At 37.8% G+C, this 21,400-nt stretch overlaps 1 protein-coding gene across 1 annotated transcript in view; it reads right to left on the bottom strand.

The window, feature by feature from the left end:
* The window catches only part of LOC124172988 (transcription factor Sp8-like), a 195,863-nt gene extending 174,753 nt beyond the window's left edge, over positions 1-21,110 (bottom strand). Inside the window, exon 1 of the mRNA XM_046552520.1 lies at positions 19,703-21,110. The gene's annotated coding sequence lies outside the window, so the exon portion shown is untranslated. The remainder of the gene's footprint in view (positions 1-19,702) is intronic.
* Between the last annotated feature and the right edge of the window lie 290 nt (positions 21,111-21,400).

Here is a 21,400-nt window from a genome sequence, read left to right as displayed (position 1 = left end):
TCAAAGTAGTGAGGTAACGCGGAGCGGTGATATCAAAGTCAGATTTTAGAGGCCTAATGTAGTCAAATGGTGGAAGATTCTTTTCTTCTCTCCTATATGTGCTCAGCACATGTTATTTTTTATTTGTCTCCTTTCTTTTCACCTTACATTGTGCCTAGGACACTTATTGATTGAATGGGACGGATCTTTGGGTTGCTTGTCGTATTAGGAGACTTTTGACTCGACACAATTGAAGGCGGGCTCTACCGGCGGTAGACTTGAATGGATTTGTAAAGAACTTCGTCCCTTTTTTCCCTCTCTTTTCTACTGGCTGACTCCTTCAAGACGTCGGTCTCACATTCGCCTCGCCACGCTGACGATGCGATATTTCCTGATCTCCTTCACAAACACCCGCGTATAAAAATGTATAAATCTCAGCTCGAACTATATGATGCCTTTAACACTTTGAGTGCCGGCTGCTAAATTTAAAGCCCTACTTAAAAATCCAGCCATGTTTACAACATTCGTAAATTTTTTTAAAACATAAGCATCAAAAATATATTTATATCGATGTGCATTTCATTAAAAATGGAATTTGCTCTTCTTTATGAATGAGCTGAATAATATTTACTGCTAATTTTTAAATATATAATTTAACAATGAAAACCTACTGTTTTTGAAAAATAAAAAAGTTGCAACATATGATGTACCGCCATAACATGCATAATAATTTTTTTAATACGCTCAATTTGGACTATTTAAAGCATGGAAATAATAAAAAAGCATTGTTCCAAGCAAAGCATTGAAAATCCTGGAAGACAAAAAGGGTCCATGCACCCTGAACGAATGGTCCCATTGGCCCAAAGAATTTTCACACTAAGTGGCCTAAGATGAGGATGCCGGTAGCTACAGAGGACTTTTCGTCCTCAAGACATAAAGTGAAATCTTTTTCCATCGAGCAGTTGATTTTTGAAATAACAGAACCACTAAGCAGTTAACTGGAAAAGTACCTCGGGCGAAATATTACGGCTTCACGCAAACAAAGTCAATAAAATACATGGACGTAATATTACGTCCATGGCAATCCTCAGAAGGATTAGAAGGACGTAATATTACGTCCATGGCACGCAAAGTGTTAACCTTCCTTGCAGGAGTAATATTGGATTTGCTGAGCTCAGGCGCAACGTGCCTGACAGGCACAGATGTGAAAGAACATTATTAACCCTTAGCATGCCTTATTGGTACATTCTTAAAGTTAAATGCACCATTATTAATGCAGTTGAACACTCACATGATGTTTTATTTTCTTTTTATATACCACCTTTACACACCGTCATATAGCCCCAGACCGATCCATCAAGCGATTAAGAGTGATCTTTAGTCTATTAACCCGTTAACGCCTAGCGGTACCAAACGTAACTTTTTATTATTATCTATCGTAAATTATTAGGGTTTTTGAGAAATTTAAATTGCTGAGAACATTTTTAATGACATTTTCCGAAACTTTTGGTGTTTTAAAGCTGTTTTTAACGCGTTTAGAGCCGTTTGAAATTTGGGAATTATCATTTAGCCCAAAAAAACGGAATTTTTCAGAGCAAGCGTTTAATTTTCTTTACTCACGCCCCATGTATTGCTAATACAAAGGTTTTTTTTTATGAAATTACGATTTTTGTGGCCTGTATATCTCGTATAAAGTATGATTATTATTTGAGGTGAGCCTAATATTTGGGATGTTATGATGCAAAATATGTTGGTGGTACCATATGGTACCGCTTGGCGTAACTCTTAGCGGTAAAAAAATACATTTTGCACCTAATGACTTAGAGTTTCATTGACATTTAGAGAAATTATTGCCACAAAAATCGCAGAAACTTTTTAATTCAGGCGTTACCGGGTTAAGTATTTTAATGTGTAATGTATTTTAGCACGATCATTGTTTTTATTTCGGTAACTCATTTAGCTAATAATGTTTTCATTTTCGGCTAATAATGTTTTCATGTCGGCATAAATGCGAAAAGCAAAATACAGCATAGAGATTGCTAAAACAAACAGTTGTCATTAGCGTTAAGGGTCTCTGCCGCCTAATGGCACGAAGGAATTAAAAAAACACTCGTCCTGTGTCTGCCAGACCCATTGTGCCTGACGGAAAGTTGTTACCCCGAAATAGCATCTGATTATGTAATATAAATAAGGAGAAAAACTTAGCTTAGTGTCGAAAAAGCTACAAACAAAATATGACCAATTTTCTTTCATTTTGTATCTGTACTTTTGTGTGTGTACTAAGAACAAATGTTTACGCTAGAACCTCAATGAAAATGCTCAGAAGTTTTTTCTAAAAAAATTGTGAACCGTAATTTAAAATAAAATTAATGTAACCGAGGCTTTAGCGAGAAGAATTTTTTTTCAGTCGTATTTACTCCGTTAACTTTAGCTTTTAAACTTTTTAGAATGGGATTCAGCGCAAAATTATTTTTTAATTCTGGGGAATGATTCACATGCTGAACGGGGTTGAAACAAATGTGACGTTAAATGTTATTTATCTCGGTTGATGCGATAAAAAAATCTGCCGATATTAGTCAAAACGTTTTAAACAACCTCAAAAAATTTTCATTCTCAAAACTACTTTCCAAGCGTTCCTGTAAATGATACGAAAAATGTAATCTTACAATTTGGTGGCTCTTTCTCCAGGAAAAATGAAGTTCATCTATCGTCAGTTAGCACAAGGGACTTTTCACGGGAAAGGTTACCCTAAATTACGAACAGTCATTCTATCAGTTGAATGTTTTCATCTTTGCGGGGAAAACTAATTGCACGATTAATTAAATGCTTGTATTTTTCAATGCACTATATATTGCTTTGATTTTTGTATTATTAAATCAAAAATTAACAATTTAAAATCCTATCCAACAATGGAGATATAACGCAGCAACGTTTAACATAAAGATGCATTAAGACTTGTGCGAAAGCGAAATTGAACATCTAAACCCAGGTTATAATGTTTAAACACTAGTTTTATGAGTTTTTAAATTGTAAAGCCATTTTTTTGTATTCAATAGCCGTTGAAATTCAAGCGGTAAGTAAGGTTCGATAGTACTTACATATCCGCACAAGTGTTTAAAAGAAAATGCTTATAACATGTTGGAGGAACATATTTGATTCATTTCACAGAAAAAAGAACGTAGAAATGAGTCTTATAATCAGTGTTTCCGCTGAGTTTTATATGCAAATTTATTTTACTGACTCAGGCATGATATTGGAGAAGTTAGACGTTAAAATAGTTCAAAGCACTGCAGGAACAAGTGACTTAGTACCAAGTCACGTGCACGGGTGCAAAGTCAAATAAACCAAAGGATGAAGTTCGCCATGAAAAAATATATTTTCTAGGCGAACTTCATCCCTTAAGGTAAAGAAGGATTAGAAAAGTTTTTTTTAAAGCGAAACTGCATATGCAACCTAATTTAAACTGTAAAACGCTGCTTCATAAAGTAAGGTAATGGCATTTTTAGTATACAGTAGCCGCTGAAAATTCATGTGATACCTACCGCTGTTAATTATGTAAATCTACACAAGTGCCTCATAATATTCACGACGCAAAAATTAGGAAGATTCAGCATTAGGACAACTTCTATCCGTTTGACCGAGACAGGCTACGGAGACTTGGCCGCCGCAGAAGTCCCCTTACCGGCGAACCTTCTCCTTATTGTTAGCGGAGAAAGGAATTGCTAAGTCGTGGATATTTCTAAAAAAATTGAGTGTCGTAGACCGATAAGAGAGATTAACAAATTGGCCACTTTTAATTTTATATATTAATTTTGCATGAAGTTTTGAAGCATTCGAAAAGTACACCAAAATTAGCAATTCTGGCGGGCAAGGCAAAAGCAATCAATGTTTATTTTTTTAAACTTTAAACTGGCTTTGACTGGTTATATTGGGTGGAAGTACATATCATAGCGTATGAAAAGAAATAATATACCTAATACTTTACATCAATTATTCTATTCGTAAAGCTTTTTCTGATTACAGAGCGTATGAAAAGAAATTACATACCTAATACTTGACTTCAATTATTCTATTCGTAAAGTTTTTTCTGATTACATAGCGTATGAAAAGAAATTACTTACCTAATACTTAAGTTCAATTATTCTATTCGTAAAGTTTTCCTGATTACATAGCGTATGAAAAGAAATTACTTACCTAATACTTTGTCTCAATTATTCTATTCGTAAAGTTTTTCCTGATTACTGCCATTCAAACTTATACATTTTTCTTCCAATTAAGCAATAACAAATAACCATAGCAACCAGGTGTAAATGTCAATAATTTTGCAATATGTATGCTGTAATGTTGAAATATTCTTAACTGTGGAGTGATGTCTTACAATTTTAGCCGATTTTTGATACTAAAGTTTCGTATAGAATAAGCGTTATATTCTAAATTTCATATTCGATTTTGAATACAAATACGAAATTAAGTAGTCTAATTTTTTTACAGCAATGGAAAGTTCTACAACAAAAAAAATATTATCGTGATTCCAAGTACCTACACATGTTAGCGGTTAATAATATCACACAAAATTTTTAAATAATATCACTTTGTATGTGCAATAAGGGCGAATTGCTTATGCATTACTCGCAACGGATTGACCGCGATTGGCTTAGGAGATTTGCCGGCCAGTGAACGCTCTCCTTACCGGGGATTGAAAGTGACAAGTCTCGATTAAAATATCCTTCTCTTTATCAGCACTGCAGAGTGGAGAAGCAGACTATCTCACTGTTTCCATGAATCTAGCCACCATCGGCTGAGTATATATGTATAGAATAAGTCTTGGCATCAGTTATTTCCCCTAAAAAACAGGAATCATACTTTTTATCGGCATTGAAAATCATTTTGCTGAAATATATGCTACATTTATTTTGCTCACAGAAGTTTTGCGAACTTTAAAAAAAAAATGACAATTTACTGCTTTCGTAACATTAGCTATAATTTCTATTTCATTTATGAGGTACACTTTTGGCTGAATTTAACCCCAAAGCTCTGGCTCTTTTATCCGTTTAATATTCCAACAATGTGGTTAAATCTGTGAGTCTACCAATAGTTACACTACAAAAACCGCGCGATTGTTCATTCGTTCTGCGCGATTGCATTCGCATTGCGTACTGCGTGATTGTGCGTTCCTACCGTGTGAATTGTTGCCTCACAATAATGGGCTACTTCGCTTTTACAATAATGAGACTTAGCAATTAACAATACATAAAAGCAAATCATAAATTTACAATTAATAAATTACAATTCCCGAAAAGAAATTTCAGTAAATTTTTTAAATTAAATATTTACCATACGAAAAGTCAAAAGTCACACAGGTTATTTGTTTGTTGCTTGATCCGTAACTTTCGGTATTTTTTTTGTGGATATCTACCCACAATGCTCTACATTACTGCTAAATCTGTTCATCTGTCAATCATGGCAGTGCATTGACTCATTATTCCCCAGTCTGTATGTAGGACTTTTAACTTCAGTTTTTACGCATTTTCCGATATATTTTGGCCTAATTAAGACGAATTTTTGGAAAAAAAATATTGTCATCATATGATATATGATTTTTTAAATGCAGCGTACACACAATTATGGGAAAGCTCCAGTAAATAAATACAAAAAAAGTTATTAAAAAAATAAGGTTATATCTCTTATTTTTTATATTGATTGTGCACTCGACATCTTCGCCGGGAGTTAATCAGTACTTATTCCTTTGGAGGAAATGCCCCATTCTGCCTTGGCGGACATGCTGGGGTATCTCATTTTTCCTAGGGTGTCCCGTACGTGCGCATCGATTTTTATGCCAAACGCCATCAGTCATAAAAATACAATTATATGAATGAAAATGTTGGTGGATGTGACAAAATTAGAACTAGAGATACTTAAAAAGAGTCAGTAAATCGAATAAAATATTATTCTGAGGTAGAAACTTGTTCTGAGAATTAGGATTCATTAATGTTGCGTTAACGCAACGCTGGGGATTAATGGGTTAAGTAAGTGACAAGTCAGGAACACCATTCATCTGAGATAGAAACAGGAGAGAAAGCTGCGATAGACAGCGGCGACAATATAGCCCTACGAGATGGTAAGACGGCATTATGGATCCACCGCAGCGGGACAGCACCTCCGCGGGCGTCGTTGAGGCTTTGTCGACCGTATCTTCTTTCATCAAAGAATCAATAACTAAAAAAACTATATTAGGAGAGGCCTGAATTTTTCTTCTTTCGGTATAGGGGCATGATTAATGAAAAAAAATATATTAAACCTCAAAAAACTAAAATTTTCCATTTTTGTTGTGTGAATTTCCGCGGGGCTGTTTTAGTATTCGTGCTTTATTTTAAGTAAAAGGAAAAAATACAAAAATTAAGTTTATACTGGATACACACAGTTACTCATACCTCTTATTTTACTTTTACTTTTAAAATAAGTAGTAGTGAGGCATGGACAATGACCGCATGACATAGCCGTTATAGCAGAAACAGAGAAGGATTTGAAAAATATTCTGGTTAATATGGGTAGGGTTATGAGTAGATATCAACTGAAAATAAGCACGAAGAAAACCAAGATCTTAGTATGCAGCAGAAGAGAAGAAGTCAAGACCAACATTAAAATAGGGAGGCAAAAACTGATTGAAGTGGATGAATTCTGTTATTTGGGAAGCAAGATAACTAGTGACGGGAGAAGCAAGAAAGAAATTATCAGCAGAATAGCCCAGGCGAAGAGAGCATTCCACCAAAAGAGAGACCTGCTTACAGCGGGAAACTTAAATATGGAAGTAAAGAAACAATTCATAAGAACCTACATCTGGAGTATGCTCCTATACGGAAGTGAGGCATGGACAATGACCGCAGCGGGGAAAGCAAGGATAGAGGCCTTCGAAATGTGTTGCTACAGAAGAATGATGAAAATCAAATGGATCGACCGAGTTAGTAACGAGGAAGTCCTAAGAAGAGTGGGAGAGAAGAGAAGCCTCATGAAAACCTTAATAAGAAGACGGAACAACCTCATAGGCCACATCTTGAGACATGATGGCCTGATGAAGACAATCGTCGAAGGACAAGTGGAAGGCAAGAACGGAAAAGGAAGACCTCGAACAAAATATATGGAACAAGTAAAGAGAGATGCGAAAGAGAAGAAATACGTAGGAGTAAAAAGATTAGCTGATAGGAGAACTGAGTGGAGAGCTGCGTCAAACCAATCCTAGGATTGTTGACCAGTGATGATGATGATGAGTATGAGTACCTGTGTGTATGCAGGAAAAACTTATCATGGAATACAACAAAGCAAACCAAGAGTTAGTGCATTTTGAGCATAAAAATTTCCTTGCATGAAAAGTTTGGTAATATTTTTTGCATATAGCATGCGTAAATTCGACATTCATCTACTCTTCTACACCTGGGGTATTGAAATCTACCTTTCAGCCGTTTAAAAAATCTAAAAATGGGTCGAATTTTAATTTCAAAATCTATTTTTAATGCAAACATGTCATTTTCTCTATAAAAAATACAATGAAATGAATTAATCAAGTATTTTGCCCATGAAGAGATCAAGGAGACGACCGTTTCCCCATGCTTATACTTTTTCGCGTGTTCCTCTCCACTCTTTTAACTACAGAAGCTAAGCGAATGCGTTTAAACAATGTTTAATGATTCACTTTTTGTAGTCGAATATACAGTGAGTAAAACGATATATGACACGACCCTGTGGAGCTTCTGCAGGATTTAATAAAAATACTTAAAGTTCAGCTATATACCCGTTTTGCGCCGATAGCTGTCAAATCTCTAAAGAGGTGTTATACCGGTTAAGATTTTCTAAGGACCATTTTGCGAATTACCTCGGCTTGTACGTCATTTCAACTTGGAATTACACCTTAAATTTACAATATAAGACCTACTCACTTTCATTCTAAAACTAGAATTCCTATTTTCTTCCTTCCTCTACCTCGCTTGCCTAACATTCTACCCTCTATAACACTGTTTTCAACATCCCCTCCCCGCCAAGTACTCGCTCCATCCATACCTTCTGTCTCATCCGTATCCCATCTAAAAGCTGCCTCTGCTCACCCACCATGTCCAGCACTTCTTTGTTCCTCCTAAAATTCTACCCTCTATAACACTGTTTTCAACATCCCCTCCCCGCTAAGTACTCGCTCCATCCATACCTTCTGTCTCCTCCGTATCTCATCTAAAAACTGCCTCTCCTCACCCACCATGTCCAGCACTTCGTCGTTCTTCCTAACATTCAACCCTCTATAACACTGTTTTCGACATCCCCTCCCCGCTAAGTACTCGCTTCATCCATACCTTCTGTCTCCTCCTTATCTCATCTAGGAGCTGCCTCTCCTCACCCACCATGTCCAGCACTTCGTCGTTCCTCCCAACATTCTACCCTGTATAATACTGTTTTCAGCATCCCCTCCCCGCTCAGAACTCGCTCCATCCATACCTTCTGTCTCCTCCGTATCTCATATTAGAAACTGCCTCTCCTCACCCACCATGTCCAGCACTTCGTCGTTCCTCCCAACATTCTACCCTGTATAATACTGTTTTCAGCATCCCCTCCCCGCTCAGAACTCGCTCCATCCATACCTTCTGTCTCCTCCGTATCTCATATTAGAAACTGACTCTCCTCACCCACCAAGTCCAGCACTTCGTTGTTCCTCCTAGCATTCTACCCTCTATAACACTGTTTTCAACATCCCCTCCCCGCTAAGTACTCGCTCCATCCATACCTTGTCTCCTCCTTATCTCATCTAGGAGCTGCCTCTCCTCACCCACCATGTCTAGCACTTACTCTTTCCTTAGCAGTTTGATTAATTGAGAAGATTAAAATAAGTATCTTTCAGAGATTCTTTGAGAACTTTGGATATTTTTGAGGACATTAAATTACGAATATTTTAATATTTTAAACGTGTAGTTTAGTGTAGTATTGAGGATCCGGTGCAGAAAACCATTATCTCCGGTCATTGAGGATACGGCGATCAGCTAAAGCAGCTGAAGTAGCAAAAAAGCAAGGATTTGATGACGGCGGTGTCATGAATCGCGAAATTAATGATCAGTATTAGTTTGAAATTCGATCTTCAGTTCTAAAATACGCTATTGCGAGGAGCCTAGAGTGTGGACTCGAACTTCATTGGAACAAATTCAGAGCGGTACATTTTTTTGCTGAGTTCGTCCTACTATAACCATGTTTATGCAGTGAATGGTATTAACATAAAGGCAACAGATGAAGTGAAGTTCTTGAGAGTTACGATAACCTCGAACCTCACGTGGGGAACTTATAAGAAATATTTGCTGAATAGCGCTGAAGAAATTAGGATTCGTCGAGCGTATTGTGGGAAGATTTTCGGAGGAGGAAGTAAAAGAAAGGTGATATTTCGCCCTCGTCCGACCGCACCTTGAATATGCAGCGAGCGTATGAGATCCGGTGCAGGAGGACGTAATCCGCGAACTGAATAAAATACAGAGGAAAGCTGAAAGATTCGTCAAAAACTGCTACGGGCTTACAGACAGCGTTGTCCATTTGTTAAGCGAATTAGGCTGGGAGCCGCTAGATACTCGGAGGCTGCGTGCTAGGCTTAGGTTTTGAGAACAATTGAGAATAGATATGTTTCATAGCGACACGGATACAGCATATTGGAACCCTACCATGCTTCCAGGAGCGACTGAAAATATAAATAAGAGAGTTTTTTTGAACGGGTAGATATGCGAATTCTTACCCCGTTAACGATGAAGGACTTAAATAAATGTTAATTCTTTTTATTTATAAACCGCTTGTGTTTCAAATCCCCTGCCATAGTCCTATTGAGGCGGCTTAAGGAGTAGTATGCAGGTGTAAAACATAATTATATATTTTTTTCTCTTCTTATCTTGACCTTGTTTAATATAAGTTATAATATTTCTTGGAGTTTAGGTCAATGTAAAACAAGTTAAAGCCAACGTTTCGATTTATTTAAAATCATTATCAGGGCTATGAAAGAAAAAACATGAACAATATAAAACAGAAACATAACAGCGATATGCAATATTTTTACATAAAAATATCGCTATCGCGTTTTTTTATGCAATAATATAATTAAAAAATATATTTGTGAGTGTCCTTTCTTCATGTGTTTCTGTGTTTTTGAAGTGTCAACTTTTGTTCATGTGTATACAACGTAAAAAAACTCTAGGTTGGACAGAATACCAGGTTTTTTACGTTATTTACCTCGTCGAGGAACATCTCAAAGTGTATTTGTGTATATATATATATATATTAAATTATATTATTGCATAAAAAAACGCGACAGTGATATTTTATGTAAAAATATTGTATATCGCTGTTATGTTTGTATTTTATTTTGTTCATGTTTTTTCTTTCATAGCCCTGATGATGATTTAAAATAAATCGAAACGTTGGCTATAAGTTGTTTTATATAGACCTAATCTCCAAGAAATATTATAACTTATTTTGATGTAAAACATGACAATGGGTTTTCTGGCACATTATTTTCATTCGAAAATATCTCTTATGCTAACTTCACCCGATAATGTCTGGTTTCGTGGGAACAGCCAGTTAGTCTATCCTTCCACCCTGATGCACTCAGGCATAAAAGTATATTTTTTCATCGGGACCAGGCACTTATAATCCCCGCTAAGGAGAGCGTTCACCGGCCGCCAATTGTCCCCAAGCTAATCCCGGTCAATCCGTTGCTATGTAACCCCAGCGCAACCTCGCCTGTGTACCGCATGGTTATTGTCTTGGTCATCATCCTTTCAAAGACCGAACTAACTTACCAACTGATTTTTATTATTATTTTTTGCATATCCTTTTTCTTTTACAACCAATTAAGAGACTTTACCGTTAACCAATGACGTGCAATTCTCGTTACACTACCAGTGACGTGCGGTCTGGGAGACCGCTTTAACAACAAAAATTCGTAAAACGTTGCAAAATCATTTTCATTGCTTAGTTTAATATTTCTTAGACATATCAACTATTAATAAACTTATATATTATATTATGTATTCCCAATACGAACCAACATTTTTCAGTAAAAATTGTTATTGGAAACAGAATCAATAAACTTACATAAAAAAACACTTGAGTGGTTAATATTTTTTAAATTAACTACTTAATCCTCTACGTAATGCCACTAATAATGCTTCCTTACAAATTATTAATTATTATTATCCTTCAAAAACTACTTGTAATTGTTTAAACAACTTTTTGAATCATTTCCACCAGCATTACGTTTATTGGTTTTTCCAATTTAGTGACGTGAGGTCTGACACAGGCCGCTACTCAAATTCAGTTGCAAATTTTCAGAAATAAATAGTGATAACGTTAAATTTTAAGAGTGGTATGTCCTTGATATACAAAATTAAGACGCTCACGAGGATTACAGATATTTTAAAGTTACAATTCTTGAATATATTCATAATTTTAGAATTGCAGCGGTCTCTCAGACCGCACGTCACCGGTTAAAGGTTGAGTAAAGTACGAAGAAATTGCACGCAAGTTCGCTATTCGTAAAAAATTGCTTTCAGCAAGCAGAGATCATAACAGAGTTTCCACAGGAATGGAATAATGCTGTAAGCAGTTAGGGTTTCGGTGTCTGCGTATTGAAAATGATTGTGACTCACGATTCGTTTGCTAAATATAACAAAATGAGAAAATACTGCGCGAATTCACTTTTCTCCAAAGAATGCTACGAGCTAGCAAAGATCGTCTCTAACAGTTTTCGTAGGGATTATAAAGAAGAAACCCGTAAGGAAAATTTGAAGGAAACGTTTGCGTGATTCGTCAAAAACTGCTACACGGGCAGCTTTACCGAGATGTTAAGCGAATCAAGCTAGGAACCGCTAAAGGCTTGGAGACTGCGCGCTAGGCCTTGATTGTTTGAACAATCGAGAATAGAGAATATAACTGATAAACTCATCGCCAACAGGGACGTATGCACTTATGCATTAATGGATATTTAGCTATTCAATTGTGGCAGCGCTCTGAAGAAGCTACGATTGGTCATGCGTATTGTGGGAATATTATCGAATGGGAAAGTAAAAGAAAGGTGTTATTTCACAATCGTCCGACCGCACCTTGAATATACAGTGAGCGTATGGGATCCGGTACAGAAAGACTTAATCCGCGAACTGAATAAAATACAAAGGAAGGCTGCGCGTTTCGCCAAAACTGCTACGGGCGTACAGACAGCGTTACTTAGATGTGAAGCGAATTAGGCTGGGAGCCGCTGGAGACTCGGAGGCTTAGATTGCTTGAACAATTGACAATGGATATCTTTAAGACCGACACAGAGAACATAACATTAGAGCCACACTATAATTCCAGGTCTGACAGAAGCGATAAATTAAAAGCGATGTTTTGCCGAACGGATAGATATGGGAATTAGTTTTCCCAACAAACCATTAAGTATATTAATAAATATTATGAGGAACTTCATAAAGCATCTACTTTTAACGTATTAACGGTTGGCTATCACACCCTGCCATACGCCTCTTGAGGCTGCTTGCGGAGTATGTATGTAGTGTGTAGTATGCAGTATCTAGAGTAAGAATCCAAAAAATGTAAGCAAAATATACCTTTGGCCCTTTATATACGAAAATATAAGTTCAAATTCAATATTCCTCATCTGGGGAATATTTTAGAAACATTCAATTGTAACTCTTGCCAACGTAAAAGACGATACTTGGCTTAGTTTTCGATATCCTTTGTATATGTTATATTAAGCTCGAAGAAATCATCTTTTCTCGACTGATCAAACGACACTGCTCAGGCAAATTGGAAAACCGCTGCTCGAAACATGCGATTGGCACTCACAGAAATTATTTCACAAATAAAATGGGTAAAACAGGATTAGCTTAGAATTCACCTCGAGGAAAGAAAAACCACATCAACTCACTGTAGTATTTCCTCATCTTTTCTGTATGTTCTCCGATCTCTGTCCCACAAAATTACCCCTCCCGTGTAGATTATAACACGATACACCATCTTCCCATTACAAAAATATGGAAGCACAGTTTATATATACGTAACACTGAAAACTCGCGGTGAATTAAACGAATGTAAGCTGTGTTTTTGACCAAAAGTAGTTATTACTCCGGGAATTTTTCCACTTTCCGATTCTCCTTAAAATGAAATTGACTTTAACCTTCAGGAAACTCGATTCAAGCTAGTAAGGATATATTTTTTGAAGGATGTATTCTGATAAAGGAGGGGATATAGTATATCTGTAAACTGCAACGATGTTAATTAACTATATAATATTACTTACACTGATCTCAATAGCTTTTTTCTGAATTGACGCGAAGTATCGTAGCGGATGGATGAAATATCAAAGCCAACACTTCACAGATTACGTGCACGTTCCGACAATATTTAGTTTTACGCACTTGGGTGGTAAGCACTTAGTAACCAGGGTAACTGGTGGGCGTACGGAGTTAAGCCAATAATGAAATTGGCTTCAACCTTCAGGAAACTCGCTTCAGGCTTATAGGGATATATTTTTGAAGGAGTTATTCTAACAGGGAATGGGAAATAGTATATCTGTACTCTTTAACGGTGGTAATTATCTAGATAATATTACTTACACTGACCTCAATAGCTTTTTTTGCTGAATTGACGCGCAGTATTGTTGCGGATGGATTAATGAACAAAGCCAACATTTCACAGATTACATTTCCGTTGTGACTATTCACAGTTTTACACACTTGGATGGTAAGCACTTAGTATCCATGGTAACTTGTGGACGCATGAAGTTTAGCCAATAATTTAACTGGCTGGAACCTACAGGACACACGCTTCAAGCTAGTAGGGATATATTTTTTGATGTTTATATTCTAATAAGGGATGGGAAATAGCACATCTGTACACTGAAACGGTATTGATTAGCTACATAATATTACTTACAATGATCTCAATTGAATATTCTGGAAACACTCGCAGTATCGTATTGGAAATATTATGGCCAACACCTCACATATTACGTCTCCTCTGTGACAATCTTCACAGTTTTATAAATTGGATGGTAAGCAGTTTAGTATTCAGGGTAACTTATGGGCGCACGAAGTTAAGCCAATAATTAAACTGGCTGGTACCTACAGGACACACGCTTCAAGCTAGCAGGGATATATTTTTTGAAGTATATATTTTTAATGGGGATGGGAAATAGTATACCTGTACACTGAAACGGTGTTAATTAGCTATATAATATAACTTACACTGATCTCAATAGCTCTTTTTCTGAATGGGCGCACAGTATCGTAGAGAATGGAGGAAATTGAAAGGCCAGCACATCACAGATTACTTTTCCGCTCTGAAAATCTCCGCAGTTTCACACACTTGGATGGTAAGCACTTAGTATCCGGGGTAACTTATGGGCGCACGAAGCTAAACCAAATAAATTGGCTCAAACATTCAGGAAACTTGCCTCAAGCTAGTAGGGATATATTTTTTGAGGAATATATTCTAATAAGCGATGGTAGAACTCAGTATGTCTGTAATGAAACGGTATTAAATAGCTAAATAATATTACTTACACTGATCTCAATGGCTTTTTTTGCTCAATTGACGCGCAGTAACGTAGCGGATGGATTAATTAACGAAGCCAACACTTCACAACGTACGTGTGCGTTCTGACAATATTTAGTTTTACACACTTGGATGGTAAGCACTTAGTATCCAATGTAACTTTTGGGCGCACGAAGTTTTTTAGAGAGCGTAAAACATTCGCTAGCTATCCACGGAAGAACAGACAGAGGACTGAGTTGAGGAAAACCTTGAGGATATCATTTTTTTTTCGCCCGGGGAAGATTGGCGCGTAACCTGGCAACCGTCCAACAATGAGCTTTGAAGCTCGTCTCACGGACGATTTGCAGAGACAGACTGCTCAACCGAGGCTGCCTCCGCAAAACTCCATCCTTCCTGCACTTTGAAAGTCTAAAGATGCTCTAAATCAATTAATAAGGAGGCCTAGATAGAAAAATTAAGATTTATAGTTTAGATACTAGTCTACCTAGCCGAGTGAATTGCAATATCTACCAAGATTTCTTCAGATCTCGAAGGAAAACCGGATTTTATAAAGTTTTTCTCCCTAGTTCGAGAAAATCTGGATTTTATGTAGAGCATGTGAGGAATATTTGTTGCAAAATAATTAATTTAACCAAAACCTTTGCATACCATTGAACTCTCCTTAAATGTTCCAATTTCAACATCTTTACTAACGTTGTTTGTGTTATTCTAAGGGAAATAGAGAAAACAAAAAGAATTTTAATAACAATTAGGTAAAAAATAAAGGTTTATACGATAGATACTCTTCTATTTAACCGACGGAGACTTAATACCCATAAACGTTTCATAAAATCTCGAAGGCAAACCAGATTTAATTGAGGTTTTCCATTTTTCCGACAAAATCTATATTTCTTGTACAATGCATAAGAAATGTTCGATGCGTAAAAATCAATTAAAGCGAAAATGATATCACAACTGCCAAGATTCCTCAAATTTTATCACATGAACCTTGTCTTTTCGATACTTCGTGACATATTCTAAGTGAAACAACACTCTACGAGCAAAAAAATAATTTAACCCGCTCAATCACGTACTAATAACGATTACATAAAAAATAAAGGTTTATAAGACAGATACTCTTCTCTTTAACCAACGGAGACTTAATATCCATCAAAATTTCTTAGGATCGCGAAGGTAAACTAGATTTTATTGAGGTTTTCACATTTTCCGACAAAATGTGGATTACTTTTACAATGCGTAAGGAATTTTTGATACAAAATAATCAATGAAAGCCAAAATTATATTATTATATCTTCCAAGATTAATCAAATTTTACTATATGAAACTTGTGTTTTAAACCGTTCGTGAGCTATTCTAAGAGAAACAGCACTCTACGAGCAAAAAAATAATTTAACCCGCTCAATCACGTACTATTAACGATTACATAAAAAATAAAGGTTTATTATCACTCTTCTATTTAACCGACTGAGACCATATATCCATCAGAATTTCTTAGGATCGCGAAGACAAACCAGATTTTATAGAGGTTTTCATATTTTTCCGACAAAATGTGGATTACTTGTACAATACGTAAGGAATTTTTGATGCAAAATGATGTATTAAAGCCAAAATTATATTACAACTTCCAATATTCCTCAAATTTTACCATATGAAACTTGTGTTTTCGTCAGTTCGTGAGCTATTCTAAGAGAAATAGCACACTAGCAGCAAAACAGACGGATTCTTAGGCAAAATGTTTCCTTATGCTCGAAATCACGAAGTAAAGTCGCCTCGAACAAAAAAATAGGATTTATTACCCTCGTTCAGTTACCGAGGGAGACGAAATGTATCCATCAAGGCATGTAGGGATCAAAAGAAAACCAGGTTTAATCGGGGTTTTCACTCTAATCCGACAAGGCGTGCACTTTATGTGTAACGTATACGGAGTTTTCGAAGCACTATCATAAATTAAACGAATGGGAATGTGATATCTTCAATCAGCGGTCAAATTCGTCTATTTTCTGACGGCGATTTCATTTATCGCAAAATTAGTGATCAGTATGACTTAGAAATTCTATCTTCAGGTTTCTAATACGTGGAGTTAAAAGTGGAGACTCGAACTTAATCTGAGCAAATGCATGGCGGTACATTTCTTGCAGAGTTCGTCCAACTATTCCCTTGGTTATACTGTGGATGGTATTAACATAAAGGCAACAGACGAAGTCAAGTACCTGGGAGTTACGATAACCTCGAACCTCACGTCGGGAACACATATAAAGAGTATTTGCGGCATAATCCTGAAGAAATTAGAATTCGTCAAGGGTATTGTGGGAAGATTTTCGGACGAGAAAGTAAAAGAAAGGTGCTATTTCGCTCTCGTCCGACCGCACCTTGAATATGCAGCGAGCATTCATTTATCGTGAAATTAGTGATCAATTTGACTTTGAAATTCTATCGTCAGATTTCAAATACGTTAGGTAAAAAGTGGGAACTCGAACTTGACCTGAGCAAATGCATGTCGGTACATTTTTTTCAGAGTTCGTCCAACAATAACCACGTTTATGCTGTGGATGGTAATTACATAAAGGCAACAGACGAAGTGATGTACCCGGTAGTTACGACAACCTCTAACCTTTCGTGGGAAATACATATAAGGAATATTTGCGGCATAGTCCTGAAGAAATTAGGATTCGTCAAGCGTATTGTGGGAAGATTTTCGGACGATAAAATAAAATTTAGGTGCTATTTCGCGCTCGTCCGACCGCACCTTGAATATGCATCGAGCATTTGAGATCCGATGTAGAAAAACCTTATCCGTGAACTGAATAAAATACACAGAAGGCTGCGCGGTTCGTCAAAAACTGCTACGGGTGTACAGACAGAGTTACCGAGATGTCAAGCGAATTAGGCTGGGAGCCGCTGGAGACTCGGAGGCTGCGCGCTAGGCTTAGATTGCTTGCGAATGGATATCTTTAAGAGCGACTTGGAGGACATATTAGAACCGCACCAAATTAACGCCTACTAAGGATGGTATAAACATAAAGGCTACTGACAAAGAAAGGTACTTGAGAATTACGATAACTTCGAACCTCTCGTGGGGAACACATACACGGAATATATTGGCGGCATAGTCCTGAAGAAATTAGGATTCGTCAAGCGTATTGCGGGAATTTTTTCGGATAGGAAAGTTAAAAAAAGGTGCTATTTCGCTCTCGTCCGACCACACCTTGAATATGCAGCGAGCGTATGGGATCCGGTTCATAAAGACTTAATCCGCGAACTGAATAAAATACAAAGGAATGCTGCGCGGTTCGTCAAAAACCAATACAGGCGTACAGAGAGCGTCACCCAGATGTTAGGCGAACTATGCTGGAATCCACTAGACTCGAAGGCTGCGCTCTGGAAGTATATTGCTTGAGCAATTGAGAATAGAAATCTTTAAGGGCGACTTGGAAGGCATCATATTAGACCTGCACCAAAATTAACACATAATGAGGATGGTATTAACATAAAGGCAACAGACGAAGTGAAGTACCTGGGAGTTACGATGACCTCGAACCTCTCGTGGGGAACACATATAAAGAATATTAGCGGCAAAGCTCCAAAGAAATTTGAATTCGCCAAGCGTATTGCAGGAAGATTTTCGGATGAGAAAGTAAAAAAGAGGTGCTATATCAAACTCGTCCAACCGCACCTTGAATATGCAGCGAGCTTATGGGATCCGGTGCAGAAAGACTTAATCCGCGAACTGAACAAAATACAAAGGAAGGCTACGAGGTTCGTCAAAAACTGCTACGGGCATATAGAAAGCGTCACCCAGATGTCAAGGGAATTAGGCTGGGAGCCGCTTGAGACTCGGAGGCTGCGCGCTAGGCTTAGATTGCTGGCGTTATTTCAAATAGACACATTTCAGAGCGACATGGAAGGCGTAACATAAGAACCACTGTATTTCCAAGTCCGATAGATACGTAACACTAACAGAGATATTTCTCTAAACGCTTAAGTTCGGGAATTATTTTTCCTTGCACATTATAGGACTTAAGCCAATGGTTGGCGAAACTTCTTTAGAGCATTGATTTTTTCATTCGTCAGCGGCTGGTGTCCTATCACCCCCTGCCACACGCCTTTTGACGCAGCTTGCGAAGGATGTAGATGAATCTGTATTTTATGTACAACATGTAAGGAATTTACGAAGCATAGTCATGAATTTAATCAATAAGGATGTGAATACTTCCAATATACCTTAGTAAGTAGAAAAAATATCTTTTTTTCTAAGATTGTTTTCAATCTGAATAGAAATAGGGCTCTAAGCGGATAAGAAATTTCACGCAACAAATTTGCGACACTATTATTAACGTAGTATAAACGACTCGATCAAAAGTTATGATTTATAGCGCATAAACTTCTCTATTATAGCGACAGAGACTTAATATATATCTACATATCTTAATATCTCCAGGGAAAACCAGATTTTATCTAGGCCTTCAATGTACTCCGACGAAGTCCGCATTTTATGTACAACGTGTGAAGAATTTTCGAAGCTCATTAATCAATTTCACCAATGTGAATGTTATGTCTTCCAAGATTTCTTATAATTTACTAAGATAACCACTGTTTTCTGCCATATTCGAACTTCGTTAAAGCATTTGCTTTTGATATGCAAACGGCTGGATAACACCCCTTGCAACACGCCTTGAGGCGACATTCGGAGAAATATGTAGAGTCAAAAACTAAGTTCAAATTGAATGGGGAATGTATACGGAACATAAGTTCTAACTCATGCCAACTTAAAAAACGGTACTTGGTTTAGCTTATGATATCCTTCGTAAATGTTATTTTAGGGTCGAAGAAATCGTCTTTTCTCCCCTGATCAAACGACACTTGCTAGGGGGAAATTTGAAACCCGCTTCTCAAAATTTGATACTGGCACAAACAGCAATTATTTTACGAATAAACTTGGTTAAAAACAGGATTGGCTTCGAAACACACCCAGAAAAGAAACACCATCAAAAAGCACAATAATCGATTTTTCCAATGTCAATGTAATATCTTCCAAGATTACCTATAATTTACTGAGATAGCCACTGATTTTCTACGGCTTTCGTCCTATTTGAATAAAAATAGAACACTAAGAGAAACATAGTAGAAATTCTATGCTAGATTATTTCAGTATTAATCTACATACCTCGTAAAAAGGTCCGAATTATCCTTGATTCTTTCCAATCAACACGCACTTATCAAAGTTTTCCGGGCGACTAAGATGTTTCACGTATAACGGCGTAGTTCAGATCTTGCTATATAGCTTGACTGCATGATTTGAGAACTGCAATGTAGATGATGAAAAACTTACAAGCGTTGAACTTACAGCACACTTTATAACGAGCATCTATGTATGTGATGCACAGTACCACTATATACTTGAGGGGTTGAGAAGGTCGAAGGACTTGGGGTCGAAATGGTCAAATTCTTATTTTCACTCGAATTTCTTAAAAACGACGTCTCGTACTTTGAAAAAGGCCTTGGGCGGTTTCCAGCACTGGTTGGAGCTAGGAGAATACTAGTTGAGGAGTTTGGGAAAACTATGACGGAGGTAATTGCGATGTTTTCCTTCAAACACTGAAGTATTCGCACCAAAAACTAGTTCTGACGAACCTTCTTAACTTAGTGACTCGAGCGTTAGAGAAAGGAACATCAATTTTGCTGCCGAAAAATTACTAGTGATCACAAAACAATCAAATATCTTCATCCCACAGTCAACAAATAATGTTTCCAAGCTATTGGAACAGGCTCGCACCTTTCTTGGGCTTGATTGAAGAGTTGAGAAGACTTCTGTTGCAAAAAATCCACTGCAGATGGTACAAAGACGTGCCCAACAGGAGCTAAAGGGCAAGGTATCGCCTCCAAAAGTTAATCTTCGAAGTCAGCGGTGGTAAAGAAAGGTTTTTCACAATGTAACTTGTCTTTCGACTCGGACGTTTAACACGCTTGTGCTCAGTAGGAGATTTAGTTACAAAAATCCACTGTAGATAGGCTCAACACGAACTTGAGCTGAAGTTTTGACCTCGTGGAAACGGAGAATTTAGAGTTTTCACAGACTACGATGGTAGCGGAAGGTTGCAACGACGTGAATGGATGCTTCAACCTTCTTGTGCAGGATCGGAGACACAGAGAGGCTCCAGTTGATACTATTCCACTGCAGATGGCACTGAAGCCCGTCTCAGAACGAACGTTGAGGTGAAGGTTTGACCTCTAAAAGGTCAAAAAAGTCTTCAATTTTCAGAGACTACGATGGTAAAATGTTTCAGACTCGCCTTTCCAACCTTCTCCTGTCGCTAGAACACTTGGACTCGTTCCAGAGGCGACAGAATCACAGCAGTGGGCCGAAAACCACACGAGTATGGAGGTGCAGCTACTGATTTTTTCACACGCACACCAAGAATCAGTTCACACCGAGAGAAGAACTTGTCTGCTGCGACCCTGCTCCGCCCAGAACTATACAGCTTATGCCAAGGACACGGATTTTTCGCCCCGACACGAACTCGGGAAGTGGAAAGAGGCAGTATAGATGGGGTGTGGGTTCTACAGAGAACTCCTTAAAAGGTTAAGAGGGGAAAATACAGGTTTTTAAGTCGATGAGAGGGGCGTGGTCAATGGGGGCGGGGCCGAGACACGCCCACCTATTGGCGGAGGGGAGGGGCCGGAGGAGGAAGGGGGTTGGCTGGTACGCCCACCCAAGCCACGCCCCCTATCGCCCCGCCCAACGTAGCTCCGCCCACCGGAGACGCACCATACGAAGCGTGCGGACTCATGCCTGGATTCTCGACTACTGAAAAGGTGTCTGGTTTGCCGCGCGTCTGGAGGCTCCAGGAGGAGGGGGGGAACT

Source organism: Ischnura elegans (genome assembly GCF_921293095.1).
Source record: "Ischnura elegans chromosome 13 unlocalized genomic scaffold, ioIscEleg1.1 SUPER_13_unloc_3, whole genome shotgun sequence".
Lineage (NCBI taxonomy): Eukaryota > Metazoa > Arthropoda > Insecta > Odonata > Coenagrionidae > Ischnura > Ischnura elegans.
The sequence above is the reverse complement of the archived record's forward strand: the minus strand, read 5'-3'. Positions and strand labels throughout refer to the sequence as shown.